Raw genomic sequence first — 23,619 nt, forward strand, 5'->3', positions numbered from 1 at the left:
AATGGATATGCCATACACATGGAGGCGGCCACTAATTCTGAAGGAAGCCAAGAAACCCCAGAAGGAGAAAGGAAAATATGAGAAAATAATTACAGGAATTAGCATGATAGGTTTAAAAAAATGAGCCTGTTGGGGGAAAAAAAAAAAAAACCCAAGCTCATAGATACAGAGAACAAGCTGGTGGCTGCCAGAGGTGGGGCGTGGGTAAAATGGGTGAAGGGGGTCAAAAGGTACAAACTTCCAGTTATAAAATAAGTACGTCCTGGAGATGTAATGCATAGCATGGTGCCTATAGTTAATAATACTGTCCTGCATATTTGAACGTTGCAAAGAGAAGAGATCTTAAAAGTTATCATCACAAGAAAACAAATTCTGTAACTGTGTGGTGACGGACATTAACTATACTCATTGTGGTGATCATTCCTTAATATATACAAATGTTGAATTATCATATCATACACTTAAAACTAATATACTCTTCTATGTCCATTATACCTCAATTTTTTTTTTTTTTTTTTTTGGAAAAAAGGCCATTCGAAAGACTTCTTTTCGCAAGACAATTCCTGCACCTAAATGTGACAAGCCTTCATCTTGCATCACCGCCTGTAATGCCATCCCCACAGTCTCCCAGCCAGCATTCCAAGGAGGAGCTTGCATGCTCAGGTAACTGGGTGGAGTGGACCAAAAATCAGCTCAATCAGCTCTTTTGTTCTCAAAAAAGAACTCTCTCATTCAGATCCGGTCAAACTGCTTAGGTGCAGAGCCAAGGGGTTAATGTTCAAGTTCAGAAACTCTGTACGGGTCACATTCTGGCCCTGCGGAGACACAAGGGCGGGTTTCTTAAAATGCGTCGACTTGCCGTCCTCCAGATGATAGGTCACCTTTTGAACTACTGGGGGATGACCTGGGAGAAAAATAGAAAGCTTTGCAGCCAGGCACTCCAGTGTGAATGCAGGGAACAATCAGAGGGCTGTCTAGAAAACAAAATGCCTCATTTTTTTATTAGTAGCTATTCAGGTAACAAGAGGCAATTCAGAGATGGCCAGCAAAGCACAATGATTGAGAGATCGGCATAAATGATACATTTCTATTCTGCTCCAGCATTTATGCACTGCACAATTTCACTTTAGTTAAATAAAGTACTTTCTTCTGGGGATGGCAAGTACGTGATACTATGGCCATAGCTACTGTAATAGAATAAGATGGATCTACCCCACAAACATCAACTCCGATGTAAAATTCTCAGGATTTTTTATAAGATGCACAAATGTGTATTTTTTTTGAAAGGACAAGATCATTAGCAGGTCTGGTCTTCATGGAAAGAAGTAATTAATGGTGTCTAAATTAAATTTTTTCTTTCTTTCTTTCTTTTTTTTCTTTCTTTCTTTACAGCAACCACTTCTTTTAAACAAGGACATGTGGAGTCATAGGATTACTTCTTTCACCTTTTACTCCTTTTCTTCAATGGACTTTATTTCTACCCCATGGCAGAAACCAACCTTCTCTCGTAGAATTGGGCGATATATCATATATCGTTTTCCCATCTCTTAGGCAGGAAGATACATTTCTGAAAACTTCTGACAAACCACAACTGCATGACGGTGCCTTGCATGTATGTGTGCGCGCACACGTGCACCCACGCACGTGCCTCTGCGCCTATAATTTAAAGTATCTCAGGGTCCAACCTCGTCTACCCCAACCCACTCCTGTTTTCTTATCTCTTCTGTGGAAGCTAATACCTACCCTACCTACTTCCCAGGGATACTGGGAAAAGTGGAAATGTTTATGTAAGTGTTGTATGTTGGAAGCATTATTAAAATGTTAGTTATGATATATGATACAGTTCAAAATGTTATTTACTGACCTTTATATGTTAACTCCCCTTACTTGGGTCCTTAAAATTCATCTCCAACACACTTTACAAAGTTTGACAAGAAGTCACGTCATGGTCTACAGGCTCTCTGCTAATAGAGTCAGTAGTTACAGCAATCACCTCTGACATGTCCCGCTCCCACAAAGGAGCCTTAAGTAGCACTGATCTCTAAGGACAAGACTTGAAATTTGAGGGTCAGGATCCATATACTCTCAAATCACTTTCAATATCATTACACTAATAGGAGTCTCCTAAGGTAAAGGATGGGTATTTGGTTCCCATACTGGGAGTATTTCATCCTGAACTGAGACTTCACTGAAGTGCTGGGGATGAGCGTCCCTAAAGCTCTGGCTTCAGATATGCTGGGTGTTCTTGAGAACCATTTCTGTTTTGTAGGGGTGTTTGGCCATGCCCTTATCAAAGCACAGAAAGTTCCTGGAAGTTTACTCAAATGTCTTCCCTCAGCACAGGAACCATCTAATCGCAAACGCATACATCCACAAGGAAGTTCTGAGACAAATTCTGCAAAGCAGGACCACAGCATGCTACAAGATCATTTCCCAGCAGAAGGGAGCCATTTTCTTGACTCTAAAGAGTAACAGATGAAGCACAGGCAATAGAGCTGTTTCATCACTCTGGTACAGATTAGCCTGCATTTCTGCACCAAAACGTATTAAGCTCCTGTCTGGCAATTAGCTGACAAGGGCAAAAATGCACAGACAAGCAGAAGGTGGAAACCCCTTTAACCCAGGAAACCTCACTGGTGGCTCTGCATCCCGTATCATTTCACAGTGGTTACTGGACAGCCTCCAACAAAAGCAGCAGCTATGGCAAAGAAATTCTCCAGAAATTGTGACGTTTCAAGGCACAGAAAGTTTCAGAGATGTCTGCTTGTCAATCAGGAAGTCCTGGAACTCGTCAGTAATGGACACTGTTGCAGGAAGCCCCCTCAAAGAAAGGCTCGTCCTTCCCTGTCCCTATATCCATCCACCAAGAGCCGAACTTTTTGACTTAGAAAAGGTAAAATGGAAAGCTATCCAATTGTGGTTGGCCGTCTTCAGGCACTGTGGGAGCCCTGGGAAAGAAAAGGATTATTACTTAAGAAAAGGATTCTGTGTGAGAACACATAAGGCACTTTTTTCTACTCAAGGAGTGGAAGACAACAGCGATACATACCAAGGACAGTAAAGACCAAATGAATATAATTCAGCTCAAACAATCCAGGTACCTGACTTCATACTGATGACCAAATCCTGCTTAAAAATGAGACTGTCACAGCTTCTGTCCACGTGACCACGGAACAACGCAAGTAAGCATCTTTAGGTGTCAAATCACCTCTTGAAAGTTATTTAACAGCCAAGGTAAGATTTGGGAGGTTATTACAGCTACTTAGCTTCTTCAGCAATTCAGTTGGATACAGAATATGCTCCATTTCCGTTTCACACTATATGTGGTTACCTACTTCTTACAGCTTTATAGCTGAGAAATCTTTCCTTTGCACGTACATCTCTTCCCCTTTGTACAAAACGCTGTCTGAATTAAAAGGGATGGGGTCGCAAGTATACCATTTTACTCTTTCCCCACACCTTTTAAACACTGACAGAACCCAGAACAAACCAGGCTACAAGAAAGAAGACCCCCAGCTATGGCCATCTGTCCATCTTAACATAATTACCTACATTATGCTGGAGGTACCATAATTTAACCATCAACCCATTATTGTATATGTAACCAATTTTCCTTGTTGAATAATGCTGCAATGAAGAACATTAGGACAAATTCTTAGAAATGAAATTAGCATTTGGCCAAAGCTTCTGAGTGTGAAACTGCCTCCCCCACAAAAGCTATTGCAAGACATACTTCTGCCAGCTCTTATCTATTTTGCTTTACTCCCAACAGCCCTAGATATATCACTTAAATATGTATTTTTTACCAATATGGTTCCAAGATAGCTGGAACCATATTAGTCTTCAACATTTTAGTCTTCATTTCCTTGATTAAATTTAAACTTTTCCCCTAAATCTACTGGACACGTGGCTTTGTTTTTTAATGGCCTGTTCACATTCTTTGCCCATTTTGACACGACGCTGACTTCTTAGAGTTTGATACGTATTACAAATATTAACCTTTCACCATATGTATTACAAATCTTCTTTCCCAGTTGGCTATTCACCTTTTAATTTACATCATTTTACATCATTTAATAATTAATTATTAAATTATTTAATAATTTACATCATTTAATTTACATTAATTTTTGACATCAGTGTGTTTGATATTTTTATGTTGCCTCCATAAATCTTTTCCTTTACAGATTTTTCCCTTGGCTTTTTGTTTAGAAAGTCCTTCTCCACTCTGTTCAGATAGTTACCTACATTTTCTTTATTGTGATTTTTTAAAATGTGGTCAGTCATTTTTTTAAAAAATTATTTATTTATTTTTGGCTGCATTGGGTCTTCGTTGCTGCCCGCGGGCTTTCTCTAGTTGTGGCGAGCGGGGGCTACTCTTCGTTGTGGTGCGCGGGCTTCTCATTGCGGTGGCTTCTCTTGTTGCGGAGCATGGGCTCTAGGTGCACGGGCTTCAGTAGTTGCGGCACGTGGGCTCCGTAGTTGTGGCGCACGGGCTTAGCTGCTCCGTGGCATATAGGATCTTCCCGGACCAGGGCTTGAACCCGTGTCTCCTGCACTGGCAGGTGGATTCTTAACCACTGTGCCACCAGAGAAGTCCCTGGTCAGTCATTTTTAAAAAAACTTTATTCCATGTGGAATTTCATTGTATACATATATATTACAAATCTAACCTTTTTATTTATATTTGTATTTATTCCAGCATTACTGAATAATTAAACCTTTTCTACTTATTGCAGCCATTATGATATAGCTAAATCCTTTTTATATTATTTTAAATTATAGTATGACAACGTTAATGTTTCATTAATGTACAATATCCCCTTTTTATTGTTTTTCAAAAACATTTTAGCTATTTGTTTATTCTTCCAGATGAAATTACTATGAAGATTTAAAAAATCTCACAGGGCTTTGGATCAGAACAACATTAAACTTCCACTCTCCCTCCCAAGTCAATGTGGTCATGTATAAAACTGAATTCCATCTAATAACATGGACAGTCCATCTATCAACTGTAATTTTCATTGCAGTGGCTCTCCTTAACCGTGACACAAATTCCTTGAGGACAAACACAATGTCTGCTTTGCTCCTCAGTGTGTTCCATTCCTAGCACCTAGTACAGCGCAAGCACGCATACAATTACTGAATGAAATCAAAGCGACCTAGAACTGTTTTTGTCTCGAGCATCTCATTTAGTATCTCTTAACCCAAAATAGCTAAACCAGCAACGTAATTGTGAATGCACCTGGTGTGTGTAAACTGAGCAAAGGTGTACAAGGGATTTATAGGCTACGGTACCCAAACCTGGCCAATGGAATAACCAGCTTCAAAGATGGTGTCCTGGGCTTCCCTGGTGACACAGTGGTTGAGAGTCCGCCTGCCGATGTAGGGGACACGGGTTTGTGCCCTGGTCCGGGAGGATCCCACATGCCGCGGAGCGGCTGGGCCCGTGAGCCATGACTGCTGAGCCTGCATGTCCAGAGCCTGTGCTCCGCAACGGGAGAGGCCACAACAGTGAGAGGCCCGCATACCGCAAAAAAAAAAGATGGTGTCCTTCCTAAATTACCACAATGGGCAAAAGAAAGAGGAGGGTAACACTGCCATAAAGATGAATTAAAATCAACAGATTAGGAATTCATGCTTGAGAACTGCAGGAACTTTACTAGAGTGAGGTCCTTTTCATATCATTGCCATGGAGGAGTAGAGATCAGCTAACTATTTTTTAAAAGTCCTAGACCCAGTGCTAAGAGAGATTTCGGACATTTAAAGAGCGATGGCCCAGGACAAGGGTAGGTAGAGAGGGAAGTGTCCTAGGTCAAAAAGATGGCCTGAATTAGTGCTCCTGACCTGTCTTCTTCCCAACGCCTTGCTGAAGAGACTCAACTAATAAAAATCAGCCAGCCGATAGAGGCTGGAAGGAATGATGGCGAATCGCACCCACATTACTGATAAGAATCACCTGCATTATTCATGACGCCTACAGAATGCCTCTTTTGATCGAACAACTTACTAGATATATTTACAAAGATTATAGTACTGTAATAATGACAAAAACTAAACAACTGAAATACATAAATGCTCATCTATAGGAGAGTGAATGAACAAACTGTCCATATTCACATTCTGTGGCTGTGAAAAATAAAGATCTATTGGAGATTTTAGAAAACCATGATATGTTGTTAAGTTTTAAAAAAAAGAAGACAAGGATGTATATATAGTCTCATCTATTTTTATAAAAATGTTCACCACATATATAAGTACTTGTATATTGTATGTGAGCACAGATGGGTGTTGAAGAATAAATACCAAGTTGGTAACATGGGTTAAGGAGGGAGATGGAATATATGGAGGAAAAGGGTCTGAGCTGGCTTTTGCAGGGTACACTCGGCCCTCTGTATTCTGGAATGAAGAACCCGTGGATACAGAGGGCCCACTGTACTATGCTATTTTACGTAAGGGACTTGAACATTCACAGATTTTGGTATCCACAAGCACCCTCGAACCAATCCCCCTCGGGATACCGAGGGACAACTGTATACTTCTTTGTCATTCGATCTGTTACAATGGGCGTGCATTGCTTCTGTGTCTTGAAAGGAAAAGCTAATATATTATTATTCTCCAAAATAAATAGACATGTCAAAAATTTTTCCAAAAATGGACATTAACAATGCAAATGTAAAATTATCTCAGAATTATCAAATGTAGAACAAACAAAATAATGAACCTCATTAGAACATACTTGAGATAGTCAAGCTTTGATGACTCAAAGCTGGAAAGAGGTACTACAATTAGTTTTCCTTTGATTTCAGGGACATTTATTCTGCTTATCTCAAGACAGAGCTAATAAACCAAATGGTTTTGAAAGGTCCTAAATGGTTCTCAACATTTGGGCACATTCCAGGAAGGCTAAGTTAATTTAGCTATTCATAGAGTGGCACATTTGACAGGGAAAATGCAAATCAGATTATTGCAGTTAATGTTTGATTAGCCACTCAAACTGGAAGAGAAGCAGTGACAGGTAAGTAGAGATGATGCTACAGCTGCTGTAATTTATTTGACTTCTGAAAGCCTTGTTTGACTTGCTTGGGAAAATGTTTAGGAGGCTGTATGAGATTTGCATGGGATGGCAAATCTGCTGTGGAGCCCCTAGAGGATAAATTAAAGGTCAACCACATGATATTCCTTATCATACACTCTAAAACATAGTCAACTCTAAGGAAGAGATAAAATAGTCCTCAGTCAACCATCCCTAGAGTACTTTTCATGAATGTTTTCAATCTGTGGGTCATGACCCATGAATGAGTCTAGAAATAAATTTAGTGTGTTGTGATCAGTATGGGTCTAGATGAGAAAAAAAAGTTTAAAAAACACTGCCTTAAATACTCCCCCCTTTCTTTTTCTGCCCCCATCCGTACATTTCCTACTTCCGACCAACAGGAGCAAAACACTTTCTCTCAAGTCTGTATGGCCACATCCTGTGCTGATTTTCAAGGAGTTAATTTTTCCATTAAAAAAAAAAAAATGTCAGGTTAAAATATCCATTAGAAAAGGCAAGAGCTAATTCTGTTCTCTCCACCTCTCAGCAAAGTGTGTGTTATAATGGGTAAGAGGCTTTGCCTTTGGACTTCTCCCTGAGAAAAAATTTGTAAATTCCCTTCTCTTGTATATTAAAATGTCACATAAAAATAAGGGAGATTACAATAATAAAGCTATAATGCTGGGATCTGGCTAGGTTCCTAAGGACTGCACTCACGGCCCAGCACCAGAAGCTGCAGAACAGAGAGGGCCTGTAGTAACTGTAGGCAACGGTAGTAAACCCTCAAATCTGAAACGTTCCTTCTTCAGCTGGGCTGCCAGCACTTGCAACTCCAAAGACTACTGCTGCCAGCAGGATCCTCAGGGTAAATGACCTTTACGTTTGAAGCCCCCGCACGTGCCTCCCCCTCAGAAGTAAAGCACTGATCACAAATCCGATGGCCACGGGTGACAGCTCCCTTGCACCCCAGACCTGTACATCCAGCTGCCTACCAGACCTCTGTACACAGAGGGATGCAACTCAATATATTCCAAACTCAACCTGTCTCCTTCCTTTACAAGCCAACCCACCACACACATCCACCATGCTGCCCTGCGGGATGCTTCAACTAAATGAGTACCCGCCAAGAGCCAGGTTCTTCATGCCCGTTTGCCTGAAGCCAGAGACTCAGGCATCCTCTCTGAATTCTTCCCTCTCTCTTATCATCAGTTTCTGTGGCTCTTACCTCATACAACTTTCTAGAAAGTGTTCACTCCTCCCCATGCCTCCTACCATCATTCTAGCTCAGGATGCTGCTCCCTCACCTGGATTACAGCAACAGTGCTGTCACCAGTTTTCCTGCTTTCTCTCCAAACCGTTCTCCAAAACCAGAGCCAAACGCAATACTCAAAATGCAATAATGGGGGTGTCACTTCTCTTGCTAAAAGATAAATAACCACAGCCCTTCCATGGCTGCTCTTTGCCCTCAGGTAGAGTCCAAATATCTCAATGTGGCCTAATAACCCCCCTGCCCGCAAGCTATCTTCTCTTGCCAATTAGAACACACTGCAGTTCTCCGGCTAAGTTAACCCTGCATCCCCACCCCTGCCACTCATCTCCACACCACACGCAGGTGGCCTCTGGAAAGACTTCTTGGACCCTGGTGGGCATAGCGCACCTGTGCTTCCTCACTACTCTCACAGCATCTATCACGCCACTCAACAGCTCCGTTGCTTGGGTCTCCTCCACCGGGCCTGTGAATTCCTTGACGAGTGGACTGTGTCTGACTGGTTTACAACACCCAGCACTGTGCCTGGCACAAAGCAAATGCTGACTACATATATTGCTGCACAATGTGGACTTCCAGCAGTGACTAGGAAACCATAAACCTCTGAGGTGCAGAAGGATGGAAAACCTAGAGCTCGAAGGTCATCCAATGACCCTCTGCTACACAGTCTGAAAACAAAAGAGTGTTCAAGTCAATTATGTAAGTCTGTTCATGATTATAAACAATATCAACGTTAAGCGTATTTTACCTTTAAAACCTGGTTTTACTTTACATAATTATACCCAAAAAATCACAATTGTGATAGCTATTAGATTTCTCCCTGGCCTTTCCATTTTTTATTCCGTATGTTTGTGTTTCTTGTTAAATAGCTGTAATCACAGCATATGTAGCTTGCTAATTTAGTGTTATTCTGTACCGTTTTTCCCGAGTACACAGTCTTCATATTCATAATATTAATGACAGAACAAATGCCATCAAGTAAACACATTATAGTTCTCTTAATCATATTTAGGCAGTTTTAAATCTTTACTAGTTTAAATCATGCTGCAAAAGATCCATAAAACAAATATATAAATTTTTTTTCTAATTAGGACACGATTTCGTCCCCCCCTCATTTTAGAGGATTCCTTTGCCACTGGAAAGAACCTGAAAAGAATGCACGCTTGGGACACTGTCCACATGAACAGTATTAAACGTAGTGGCTAGTGTAATTACGGAAGAAAGGGCTTGCAGATCAAAACACATGCCCTGGTAGAGGAATGAGCAAGAAAGGAAGCTGTAAGTGGTGATGGAGAAGACAGAAGGAGGAAAGAGATGCTGCTGAAATAGAGGATAAGCAGGAATTCAGACAGGCAAGGTCCAAGTGGAACATGTTCCTGAAGGGCCAGAGAGAAGCAATTCTAGAGTCACGCTCGGTTCTCAGATAGTTAACTAAGACTCTACCCTGCAGCTGTCCTTGCTCAGAAACAGGACATCCCAGGGGTGAGTGGACCATTTGACATCTCAGAGCACAGCAGCTTTTCCAGCAGTGCTAGGTATCCCATATAAACATGAAAGCCATGACTGACAGCAGAGGATTCTGACCTTTTTCTAACACCTGGGGGACTAGAAGGCAAGAAGAGGAAGAACAAACCAGGGGAAAGTGGCTACCAGGGCAGAAAATTTATTTAGGAGGGACACTTTGGGAAGCGTATCTGAAGGAACAGTAGAATCTCAACCTACTATGCCATGAACATGGGTCATTCAATGCTACCTCCTTGCCCCCAAGTCCAGACCTTGCAGGGACAGTTCAACTTCTGCTAAAAGCCTGGTTCCTCCCTCAGCTTCCTATAATGAAAATTTTGTTCATCACTCAAATAAATGTTATTTCTCACACAACTCTCATCTGTCGTTCTTGTGCTAACCTCAACAATTTCCTCCTTCCACTTTCACTGTCAAAGAATAATAAAATCCTCCTTGGTAGCTCATTCTTAATTAACATGCTGTTTTCTTTTCCTCCCATCCTAGAAGCACAAATCCAGCTCCAATGGAAGGCAAAGGGGATCTGAAGTCTCCCTGCGAACACAGAGCTGTAGTCATTCCAGCTATTTCTACTTATTACAGTCTATTTCTACCTATTCCATTTACCTTATCAAAAAATCTTAACGTTCACACATCCTCTAAGAAGCCAGGCTGCTGGGAAGCCTTGAATTCAGCAGAGCTTAAAAACCAGAGGAAAAAAATGGTCAACAAGTCATACGTTCTTGTTAGAAATGCCGTCTATCTCCTGCACCATCCCCCATCCCCCATCCCCATGCCTCTTCCGCACCTTGTTCAATACCCCACGGAGACCCTTTAAAAACACAGTCTGTGCTTTCAGCAGTAACTGACATCCCTGTAAATCCATGTAATGTTCAGGAAATAAATCCAGTGCTCTCTGCTGCCCGTACAGCAACATTAATCTTACGAACAGTACCACGGAACACCCTCCCCTCTGCCTCCCCTCCCCTCCCCTCCCTCCATCTGCTTTAAGTAGGGCAAGTATTTTACTCATGTTAATTGTTCTGACAGATGAGGATCAACCCTGCTTTAATCCATTTGCAGCCTAGCACTTGGTTCGTTTATCTTCTCAAACGCTGTTAGAGGCAAGTACACTGGCTGTGGGGGACATGAGAGCTACTTCAGGGCAACGCTCTGTACTCTTAAGTGACTGACTCACTCGACAGTCCTTAGAGAGGGAAGCAAAGGGAAACGCGTCCCCAGACTGGTTTAAGGTCTTTTGGTGGCCACTGTGGTTGTGCTTTGATCCTTTAAAAACAGTAGATAGTAGGATTTTATTAAATTAAGACAAATTATATTGATTTCTTTTCAATTGTTAGCATGTCTTCTCATTTACCAATTAGTCATATGCAAGTTCTTTAAAAGACAGAAGGATACAGCGGAATTTCATCGGATTTTGCTATAAAATTAGACAACCCAATTAGGAACCGTGAGCATTTTGCAAGGGTATGCCACCTGCTTACAGGTCACACTGGGGAGCATCAGAACCAAGGCCTGCCATTGTTTACAAGAGTATAGGCCTTAACTACAGGCACACCTGGGTTCAGATTCCAGCTCCACCATCTGTCACCTCCACACCCAGCCACCATGAATACAGCAGAGTATGGAATGATTTAGCACATTTAACACCCAGCCTGATACTGTTCCCCAGCCAAGGGCTTTGGGTGTGTCCCCTTAAGGTACTGTTATGTATACCTAAATCCTGGTTTTAATTACCTGAAAAAGTAGCTTCATACGCTGTGCTACATATTTCCTAGATATTTCTACTCCCACCCAAGAAGTACATCAAGGAGGACTTGTATAGAGAATGAATGCAGTGACCTGACACCCTCCTTCTCCAATTTTAGGACAGATGTAGGTGGTCACCCCGTCCTCCCCGAGCACTGATTTCCTCACTGGCATCTGGACTCCACTGGCCCATCTCCACTGCTTATCCCCCATGTGGTTTTGAATGTGCCACTTTCTCACTCCTAATTCCTCTGTCTATTGGTCTTATTTCTATTTCCACTTCAATTCCATCCTGTCTCCTGTGCTTTCAAGGTAATAACGTTATACATTTCACGTTTTCAGTACAGTGTTTTCAGTTCAGAAATCCAGTGAACAGGAATAAATATGGTACGACTCAGGTTTATGGGATGTAGAACAGAGAGAACCCATCCGCAAAACTCACTTATTACCCCCTCACAGGCAGAACTAATGATTTCTTCCTCCTTGCCCTCACCCCTCTGCTTTCAACCCTGCTCAGCCTACAATGGTAAGAAGAAAGTGAACAGAGAGGAGAAGATTCTTCTAGATTTGGGCTCTTTCTCTTTCAACTTCCAGGTAAGGGGTGGCCCATGATCAGCTGCTTAACAGAAAGTCCTATGACAGACATGAGAAACGCTTATGCTATAATGTGACTCCTTTTTTTTTTTAAAAAGCATTTTTCAAATTGAAGTATAGTTGATTTACAATGTTGTGTTAGTTTCAGGTGTACAGCAAAGTGATTCAGTTATACACATATATATGTAATCTATTCTTTCTCAGATTCTTTTCCATTATAGGTTGTTACAAGATATTGAATATAGTTCTCTGTGCTACACAGTAGGTCCTTGTTGTTTACCTGCTCTATACGTAGTAGGGTGTATATGTTCATCCCAAACTCCTAATTTATTACCCAGCACCCCCCCACACTATCCCCTTTGGTAACCATAAGTTTGTCTTCTATGTCTGTGAGTAATGTGACTCTTTCTTACCCAAACAAATATATTTATACATTTGCACATACATTAGGATCTCAACAGTATAAAAAAATCAATTCTTTTCTCTAGGTAATAGAAAATATTAAAACGTAAATGGTAAATATGTCTGGATGCGGGATTTTAGGTTATTTTGGTTTTAGCATTTTTCTGATTTTCTGTATGTTACATGATGAGTAGAATTACTTTTCTAAGCAGAAAAATTCTAATTATGTAAAGTCATTTGTGGCCTGCCCGTCCCCACTCAGCACCCTATTCTGTGTGCCCTCATTAACCCTGTTTACAACTTAATCTAAAATGATCCTGAGTAGCCACTTGCAATTTTGCAGAGCAAAAGCTTCCACTTGCCAAATTGATTAAAGTATATTAATGTAGTAGTGCCTTAAAACCTACATATATGCTTCTGAGCTCCAAGTTTAATACTGAGATCAGTAAATGTCTCCATGAACTGATGACACCCATTAAGAACAACTTTGTTTAAATCACCAGACACAGACAATTTAGACAGTTGCCAAATTTAGATAATTCCGAAAAAATGGATTTTGATGGGAAGCTCTGATTCCCAAGAAGCACTTTTCCTGGTTCTGCTGCTAACAAAATAAGGCTGGACGTGCACAGGCTTCTGTAAGACCCTCTCGGGCAAACTGTAGGCCAGCACTACTTGTCAGAATACCATGACCAGCCTTGATACGTCCTGATTAGAATTTAGAAATGGATTCTGGTGAGCTACACTTTTACTGAGACTCAAAGAATTTACCTTGGCTGTTCTGTGGTTTGTAATAGTTGAAGTCAATATTTAAGGAACTAAAAGAGGGCTTCCCTGGTGGCGCAGTGGTTGAGAGTCCGCCTGCCGATGCAGGGGACACGGGTTCGTGCCCCGGTCCGGGAAGATCCCACATGCCGTGGAGCGGCTGGGCCTGTGAGCCATGGCCGCTGAGCCTGCGCGTCTGGACCTGTGCTCCGCAACGGGAGAGGCCACGACAGTGAGAGGCCCGCGTACCGCAAAAAAAAAAAACTAAAAGAGAAAGTATGTACTCCAAAGACTAAACTAATAGTATTCAGTGAAAATACCTTGAATCTCTGACTATGAACAGGAATATAAACGAGAGGATGCACTGGCCTTAGCTACCTTCTGACTGTGCACTGCTGTTGAAGAGTGGAGTCAAATCTGACTTTACTCTCAGGGCCTCGGTTTTCTCAGCTACAGAATGGGATAACCAGTCCCCTGGAGATGATGCGGTGAGAGGGTGCATATGAAGGAATGGAAATAGTAAGAGTCACAAATGTAAGGGGTTGGGCTTACCGTATGCATCCCCAAAGACAAACCTGAAACCAGAATGAAGATCATCTGCCTGGATAGTTCCTTTCTCCCCATGTAAAAGTCACAGTTCCAAAAACAAAATTGCATTAAAAACAAACAAACAAGGGAGATATCACCTCACACCTGTCAGAATGGCTACCACCAAAAAGAACACAAATAATAAATGTTGGCAAGGACGTGGAGAAAAAAGAACCCTAGTACACTGTTGGTGGGAATGTGAATTCGTGCAGACACTGTGGAAAACAATATGAAGATTTCTCAAAAAAATGCATAGGGCTTCCCTGGTGGCGCGGTGGTTGGGGGTCCGCCTGCCATTGCAGGGGATGCGGGTTCGTGCCCCGGTCCAGGAGGATCCCACATGCCGTGGAGTGGCTGGGCCCGTGAGCCATGGCCACTGAGCCTGTGCATCCGGAGCCTGTGCTCCGTGGCGCGAGAGGCCCGCATACCGCAAAAAAAAAAAAAAGGCATAACAAAAACCCTAAAAACAGAACTACCAAATGACTCAGAAATTCCACTCCTGGGTATATACCTGAAGAAAATGAAAACACTAATTCAAAAAGATACCTGCACCCCAATGTTCACAGCAGCATTATTGACAATAGCCAAGATATGGAAACAACCTAAGTATCCAACAGAAGATGAATGGGTAAAGAAGACATGGTGTATATACACAATAGAATATTACTCAGACATAAAAAAGAACAAAATTTTGCCCTTTGCAACAACATGGATGGACTTGGAGGTTATTATGCTCAGTGAAATAAGTCAGACAGAGAAAGACAAATAGTATATGATATCATTTATATGTGGAATCTAAAAAGCAGAACAAACTAGTGAATGTAACAAAAAGAAGCAGATTCACAGATAGAGAGAACAAACTAGTGGTTAAAGTGAGGAGATGGAAGGGGGAGGGGCAAGACAGATGGAGGGGAATAAGAGGTACAAACTATTAGGCATAAAATAAACTGCAAGGATATATTGTACAACACAGGGAATACGGCCAATATGTTATAATAACTATACATGGGGTATAATCTTTTACAATTGTGAATCACTATATTGCACACCTGAAGCTTATGTAACATTACACATCAATTATACCTCTCTGAAAAACAAGACGACGGTGGCCCTGGTCACTGTGCCGAGGAAGAGCGAGTTCTGTTATCCGTGGCTGCAGCCCCACCAGCAGCTCCCCGTCCTGCGCCTGCCTGTAACAGTCGCCATGCGGTAGGGCGCTCTCCCCACCAGCCGTGGCTCATCAGCGTCCTCTGTTCTTCCCTAATAGCCCAGCCAGAGCCTCTCTGCAGCTCCAGGGCAGAACCACCCTGTGCTCCGGGTCAGCTCAAGCATCCTCGAGCGTTTCCCAGGGCACAGCCACAGCGCTCTTCCTCACCTAGGGTTACTCCTTACCTGTCAGTTTAGTTTCTACCTTAGGGGAGCTCCCCATGGCTGAAGTGCTTTTAAGTAGGTCTTTATAGGAGAGAAAGGATGAAACTGCCTTACACACTATACAGAATTTCTTTGTTCTGTTAGCATTTACCGGATGGTTTCCGTGAAAGGTGTTCTAGCCTTCCACAGCTTCGCGTCTATTCTTCCACCAGAGTACTCAAGACAGACCCAGTGTTTCAGTGTGGTGGACTGGACACGCCTCCTTTTTCTAACTAGATGGTAAGTGATTCATTCAATACGCACCTATCACGTACCTCTTAGGTGCTAGGCATTCTGTTAAGAATGGAAGTAAAAGGGCTTCCCTGGTGGCGCAGTGGTTGAGAGTCCGCCTGCCGACGCAGGGGACACGGGTTCGTGCCCCGGTCCGGGAAGATCCCACATGCCGTGGAGCGGCTGGGCCCGTGAGCCATGGACACTGAGCCTGCGTGTTCGGAGCCTGTGCTCCGCAACGGGAGAGGCCACAACAGTGAGAAGCCCGTGTACCGCAAAAAAAAAAAAAAAAAGAATGGAAGTAAAAGATTGCTAAGACGCTCTTCAGCTTCAAAAGGTAAGGCCTCAGAAAGCTACACAGGCACTCACATGAAAATATTAAAGCACCTGATATCTTCTTTCACTATACAACATCCATCATGGTGAACTTTTTTTTTGGCCATGCCGCGGGGCATGAAGGATCTTACTTCCCCCACCAGGGATCGAACCTGTGCCCCTTGCAGTGGGAGCGCAGAGTCTTCCACTGGACCACCAGGGAAGTCCTGAATTTTATATTTACATGCCGGTCTCCATACGTGGTGATGAGCTCCTAGATTTACCTGTTTCCAGTTCCTAGCACAATACCTGACACACAGTTGGAACTCCGTGCATGCTTCGCCCGTGAGGAGCTGACAAACCAGATAACAGATAACCAGATAACTGAATAACCGTGCTGCCACAGGAAGTCTGTGTTAAGGGCCACAGTGGAAGTTCCAATAATTTATCACAAGACAGAAGAGAGTTCCGCGCAGTTCCCACTTGAGATGGTTTAGAGGATCTTTTTGGAGAACGGGCATTTGCCCTAAGCCCGGAAGTAGGATTTCTACAGGCATGAAAAATGAAAGTTCGGGGGGAGGGAGTGTCCCGGTGGGCAGAACGGCTTAAGTGAAAGCGTCGTATCATTTACAATGGGTACAGAGCTACCAGGAGATAGGCCTTATGCAGCTGGGGCTCTAGGTCTCCCAGGGGCCCCATCTGCTCCGGGCTGTCATGATTTAAAAGGTTAGCAGCTGCTCTAGTAGCCAAAAGGCAGGTTCCCTACACTCCTGAGAGAAAGGCTCTGAAAATTTTAAGCTCTGTGTGTGTGTGTGTGTGTGTGTGTGTGTGTGTGTGTGTGTGTGTGTGTGTGTGTGAGAGAGAGAGAGAGAGAGAGAGAGAGAGAGAGAGAGAGAGAGAGAGAGATTTTTCCTTTATAGTATAGTAAGCTTCTCTAAATTTCAATGTTTTCAATATATGACTCTTCACATCTATCTTTTCTTTCTTCCTTCCTGTAAAACTACTCTTAAAAACATTCTTTCCGGGCTTCCCTGGTGGCGCAGTGGTTGAGAGTCTGCCTGCCGATGCAGGGGACGCGGGTTCGTGTCCCGGTCCGGGAGGATCCCACATGCCGCGGAGCGGCTAGGCCCGTGAGCCATGGCCGCTGAGCCTGCGCATCCGGAGCCTGTGCTCCGCAACAGAAGAGGCCACAACAGTGAGAGGCCCGCGTACCGCAAAAAAAAAAAAAAATTCTTTCCTTACCTCGGAAGAAAGAAGAGTGTACCACTGCTGTTCGGCCCCTGACTAAGCAACCTCCCCGCCGCACCCCCCGATACCTCTCTCCTCAGGAGGGGCCTGGCTTCACTTCCAAATAAGCCTGGAAGGGACACTGCATTAGTGTCCTAAACGACAGTCCAACCTCCCCTGCACTGACAGGAATACTGTATCCAGCACAGAGAAGGGCGGGAGTCTAAGCATACCCACAGCTACTCAGGCATCTGGAGGAATGTGCTGATGCAAAAGCCCATCCTAAGAGCGCCACGGGGAAGCCCAACCATTCAGAGGGACGGGAACTATCTGGAAACTATGACTAGTGAGGAATGACTGTCAGGTTTCTCTGAGGTTCTGTCTGAAGAACAAGTTGGAGAGAAGGGGTGGGAGGCAAAGAACTACCATCATTTTGTTCCTTCCACCTGCTCCCTCCTCTGTCACCCCCTCCTTCACCCCCATCTCACAATTCCCGATTCTATTTTTCAGTTGTGCAAACTGAAGCCCACGGAGGTTACAGTGACCATCCAGTCACTAAGCTGGTTAGCAGAATGAATGTCTGATGCCACCTCCCACCCCCGCAAAGCTCAGCAGAGGAGACAGCTGGCATTTAATTTTCAGTGATATTCCAAAGACCTGTGACCTCTTAACATTAGAGTTTGCTCTTATCAAGAGTGGTTTCCCACTTATTAGCACCATGTATTTGTTGAGATGAATGTGGATAATATCAATACTTTGGAAGAACATAACAGGATAGTTCAGGTCCTTAACCCAAAGCTCGGTTTCAAGTTACGACAGTCTAAAAAAGCTACAACAGCAGCTTCAAATTCTCTGCCACCCACTCTCCCACCAACTCAATTAATTTTCCTTAACTGCTAGGTATAATTTAACTTCTTTGTTTGGGCTGGTTAGAAAGATGTTGGAAGGAAAATCAAACCAACTTGTAAAACTTTATTTTGCTAATCTGTGGAATAGCACATGGCTTTCCTCTATAGCAGTTCAGTTTCTATAATCCTATAGGAACCGAGGTCAACCAGGCTTGCTTTTATTAAAAAATATCAAAAGAAGAAATGGACAGGTGTAAGTCAAACGGATAAGTCTGCAACTGTAGAACACATAACCTCTGTGTAAAATCTTTACATTCCACAGACAGAGGTGTACTAGATAGCTGGGCACTTCAACCTCACAGCTCCAATTCTAGAATTATACTCTGAAATAGACAGACAACCTAAACTTTATATACAGGACCCAGTGACATACACTGTAGTGAGAGAAAGAAAGAAAAAGTTATTCTGAGAACCTCTGTCTGTCTCCAAACCCAAATCTCAACTCCTCCACCTTTTAACTGAAAGGGATAAAAGAGAAGGACGGCAAAGGCACCCAGGGGAGCCCAAGGGTGTCTAATGACAAGGTACAATCACATCTACTACATTAATGCGGGTCTAAAAACATGGAATAAATGCCAGGCCACAGAAGGCTGTTAACCATTCCATGTGTGAAGAGCCTTTCCACAATGGTTGAAATGTCACCTTTGTGAGAACAGAGTGGGCATGAGGGGATGAATTCCTCCCAGTTTGGATCCTGACTGCCTAAGCTGTCTCCAAGATGAGGTCCCAATTCTCAGGCCGTCAGGGGAGAGGAGAGGGTGAGGAAGGGTGGCTGTATGAATGGAGCGGGTTCACTCTGGCAGGCAAGTCTTACTTCACGAGATACAAGTCCTGGAGGGAACAACTCCTCTACACACCTGAAAACCGCGAGAAAAAATAAATGGCGCTAATACATGGAAACAACCTAAGCGTTCATCGACAGAGGAATGGATAAAGAAGATGTGGTACATATATACAATGGAATATTACTCAGCCATAAAAAGAATGAAATGATACCATCTGCAGCAACATGGATGGACCTAGAAATTATCATACTAAGTAAGTCAGAGAAAGACAAATACCATGATATCACTTACATGTGGAATCTAAAAATAATGATACAGATGTGAACTTCTTTACAAAACAGAAACAGACTCACAGACATAGAAAACAAACTTATGGTTACCAAAGGGGAAAGACTGGGGGCGGGGAGTTTGGGATTAACATATACACACTACTATATATAAAATAGATAATCAGCAAGGACCTACTGTATAGCACAGGGAACCCTACTCAATATTCTGTAATAACCTACATAGGAAAAGAATTTGACAAAGAATTTATATGTATAATTGAATCACTCTGCTGTACACCTGAAACTAACACAACATTGTAAATCAACTATACTCTAACATAAATTAAAAATTTTTTTAAATAAGTAAATAAATGGCTCTAACCAGCGAAGGAGATGTCATGTCCAACCTGAGCTTACAACCTTGACCCATAAGAGGGGTCCACCACACACAGACGGTCTATCTTGTTCTAAAAATTCTGGTTACAGGATTCTAACATTCCCGGATACACAACTTGCCAACTCATAGGAGATGAGAAGCAGCAAATTAAAAGGCTAGAGACAGCTACACAGATAACAGCAAGAACTGACAGCTGACAGAAAGGTAAGGAAGACAATTATTTTAAAAAGCCAACCCATTGAAAAACTCAGCCGCAGCCTGGGGCCACCGAGAGGGACAAATGGCTTTACAAACTTCAGTCGCTCTTGAGTCATTACCATCCCTGAGCACGCTAAAATAATTTATTACAAGTATAGGAGAGAAATATGGCTTGGTAGCAGAACATATAAAAGAGATTTAGGAATTCTAGTTCGCACGAAGTTCATGGAGAATTAAGCGTGCCCGGGGCCACCTAGGAGCTCTGCAGTCTTAGGACACAGTAACAGAGGCTGCATGGGGAGCCTCCCAACCCCACACTGGTCAGATCCGTCCGTTTCTGGACTCCTTGTTTTGAGAACAAAAAATAAGTGTGCATTCAGACGAGAGGCGCTAGGACCCCGAGATTTGAAAATGAGTAATCTGAGAGACAGATGTTTTGCCGTTGCTGTTGCTTTTAGGTGGAGGGATGATTTAGGGGTCTGGGGAGCAGGGCGCATAAACCCCGTGTGAAGGACCGAGTGGGAAACGGGGGGAGGGGTGGGGGGCTCCTGGGATTCTTGGGGGAGGACATTCACCTGTGCTGCCAATGATGCTCGCATCGTTACCAGGGGTCTGACCACATCTGCACGGTGTCGCCGGCTCAGAGGCCCTTCTCAAACTAGGGGAACCCGGAGTGTGGAGACGGCGTGTGCGCCAGTGGGCACGTGAAGCCACAACGTGCGTGGCTCTGGTGCAGGTGGGGAGGGAGCTTTACACACTGGCACTCAGACATCCTGTCTGTGGTTTGCACAGTCTCCCTCCTTTGAGTCTATTTTAAATGTGAATGCATTTAACAGGCAAATTTCCGGATTTCCTGAAACCACCTGCAGCAGGCGTGGTGACAGTGGTCTAGAAGGGAGGGCAGCCTCCCCGCCTCGGCTGCTACCTTCCACAATTCACACCACCTCCTCTTAAACAAAAACAAAGACACCTCCTAGCCCACTTCATTGACGTGACCTACCCCGCCGGGCATTTGAGTTTGCGAGGCCTGCCCTAGAGCAACACTTGACTTGATTTAAACGTCAACAAGGTATTTCTGTATTGAAGACTGACATGGATATATCACAAAGTAAAACACATAGGCACTTTTAAGAGAAAACCTCTACCGGCCCTGAGGTGGTGAAGAACTTCCAAGCTATGGACTCTTTCAAGGGTCACCATGGGCTGTGCTCTGCTTCCCGAGGGGGGCCGTTTCTCATCCTGCTGTGTTTCAGGGCAGTGGTTCTCAACCAGGGGCGATTTTGCTCCCAGGCAATATCTGGAGATATTTTCGGTGGTCGGGGGTGCTATTAGCACCTAGTGGGTGGAGGCCAGGGACGCCCCTGAGCGCCTACACTGCACAGGACAGCCCTCATGACAAAGAACTGCCTGGCCAAAAGTGCTGAGGCTGAGATACCCTGCTTTAGGGGGATGTTTGAGAAGTGCTGGCCTGTAGGAGTTAGGATATTTTGAGGCTCCTCAACATCGAGCCCTAAGCAGCATCCCCAACGCATCTAAGCTTCCCTGACTTGTCCCCTCCCCTCCCCTCCTCGCCTGTCCCGGCACTACTGGTCTTCCTTCTAGCCTTAACACGCTCAACTTGGCCCCGTCCTGAATGTATTAACCCCACACCCTCCCATCCCGACTTACCTCTCAAGCTCACCCTCAATATTACCTTCTCCTAGAATCTGACCCCCTGGACTCCTTGCCAACACGAGATTGCTTCCTTCTGCGTTCTCATATTTTAAAAATTAAAACAACAACAACAAAACAAAACACCACCTTGATAATATCACAAATGTGACAACCTCTGTTTCGTGTTATTCAATTTGACTGTATTTATACCACCTCATGTAGGACTCAGAGCGTTGCTGTCTGAAAGGCAACGAGAGCACGTATTTGTGAGGTGCTTAAAGGTCCGGGCTCTGCACCCAGGTGCACAAGGACTTGGGTTTCTGCACCGTCTCTCGTTGGCTGTGTGATCATGGGCTAGTTTCTTCACTTTCTCTTGATGAAAAACGGGTGAGAGCACCCTCAGGGGACTAAGTTGTCATGACGATCAGAACTTAGACAAGGGAGTCTTTGGTGTTCGGGAGATACCCTCAGGGCAGGTTCACTCCAAATCCCACAGCGATACTGGGGCTTTCTGTAGGAATCCCGTTTGCGCAGGGAGGGAGACTGCACCGGCTTGAGACACACCCTGTGTTCCCCAGAAACGGTGCCACCTGACCCCAAGTTGGGATTTCTCTCAGGAGCCAAGAAGGCACTGAGAGAGTGCCTATTCGTAAAATAGAGATTAAATACCCACCCACCTATGTCCACAGCCTAGAGCCTAGTTCCATTTGTGTGTCTGCGGTAGAATTCTTAAAATAGGTCTCCACGTTTTACTGTGGCTCCTGAATACCATTCCAGTACTAACATCATTTCGAGTCGAAGCTGGTTGTGCAGACCTTGTCTCCCAGGTGGTAACGAATGGTCAGCAAGCTCCCAAACACCCTGTAAGTGTTCATTTAGTCCAGCAGAGAATGTTGTTATAAAACACACCAACTAAAGCATGTGCACCCGGCCCGCGGCCCAGCCTGTGCTGGTGGCCGGAGCCCCCGGGCCGTCCCTCGAGAGCAGGCGGCCCTGGAGGCCAGCGGCTGGAGGGGTACGGCCTCTCCGGCCTCACGGGCGCCCTGGCAGGGCCTCCGTCCCGGAAGTGGGGGTTTGTCTGGCCTGCGGCTATACACGGCCGGGCCCGCTGTCCCCCTCTCCAGCCGGACAGCAGGTGCCGCGAGTCGGGCCCCGGAACCACGGTGAGCGTGGCAGCCTGACTGGCCGGGGTCGGCCCGGAGCCCCCTCCCAAGCTCCCCCGCCGGGCGCCGTCAGCCTCGTGTCCCTGTGCTGGGAAGCAGGGTGGTTGTGAGGGCTCCCAGTGAGCGAATGCAGGCAGCTGGTCCCAAGGCGTGATGGTTCTGCATGGCTTGGCGGGAAGGTGTCCCCGGGACTGAGCAATCAGCTGTACTTCTCTCCTGAAGCACCGCTTTCCATTTGCTTTCGTTTGCCTTTCCCCTCACCCTTGCTGCCCTGGGACTGCACCTCCTAATAAAATCTTAGCGCTTAAACTTGGCCCCAGGCTCTGCTTTCTAGGTAATTTTTAGCAGCCTTTGGTCTTTCACTCTGTGCTTTACCGAAAATTTCACAGCCACAACAGCAAACACAATTAAGATTCTTTCTGGCTCTGGCGTACTGTTCTATCAGCCCTGAACTGCTACTTGAAAAAGCAACCAGCTGAAACCAATACTAAGCACATACATTTATATACACATACCTCTGTGTGAGTCAGTAGAGATTAAAATTTTGTTTTTCCATTAAAAAAAAAAAAAGTATGTGCACCCATGACCAAAAGAGAAAAACCAAACGGACTCTCCCAAAGAGGTTATCACAAACGTGAGCCCCACCAGGTTAGATGGAACCCATGTTACAAGCTGTCCTCCTTACAGCCATATTGCATATGCAGAACAACGCGGGTATAAACAGATCAGATCTGGTGTGCGCCCCGCTCGAGCATGATCCCGTTATCATTCTAGAGATGGGAAAGGAGGAGCAAGTAAACCAAGCCATCAAGGAGCCTCTTTCACTCCCAGGGTTTTGCAAAGGGCATGTGAAGGCGGCCATGCATTACTTAGAGTTACGGATGTGGCGACCTCACGTGGGAACTGAAATAACAGATATAGCTTATATCAGAGCCAGTGTGTCCAGATTACACGCAAGCCCGTCCTTGTTCCTGGATGCCCCCATTTTCGTTTATAAGTTCATCACAGCCAAGATCCGATACTGTCAAGCTTCATGTAAAGAGGAGACCCGGCTGACAAACTGAATTCATCTCATTATTTACCAAAAGGAGGTAAAAAAAGATTCTAATTATTCTAGCACCATTTCAGGCTCTGCCGCAGAATA

General features: G+C 44.2%; 1 protein-coding gene and 1 long non-coding RNA gene across 3 annotated transcripts in view; one reads left to right on the forward strand and one right to left on the reverse strand.

Annotated features, from left to right (window-relative positions):
- MCC (MCC regulator of WNT signaling pathway) overlaps positions 1–23,619 on the reverse strand; it is a 360,524-nt gene that overhangs the window by 132,511 nt on the left and 204,394 nt on the right. The gene's annotated exons all lie outside the window — the stretch shown is intronic.
- LOC309959740 overlaps positions 5,487–23,619 on the forward strand; it is a 318,024-nt gene continuing 299,891 nt past the window's right edge. Inside the window, exon 1 of the long non-coding RNA XR_014326094.1 lies at positions 5,487–5,550. This is a non-coding gene — a long non-coding RNA (uncharacterized lncRNA). The remainder of the gene's footprint in view (positions 5,551–23,619) is intronic.

This window comes from Leucopleurus acutus (assembly GCF_964270905.1).
Source record: "Leucopleurus acutus genome assembly, chromosome: 3".
In the NCBI taxonomy this organism is placed as follows: Eukaryota; Metazoa; Chordata; class Mammalia; order Artiodactyla; family Delphinidae; genus Leucopleurus; species Leucopleurus acutus.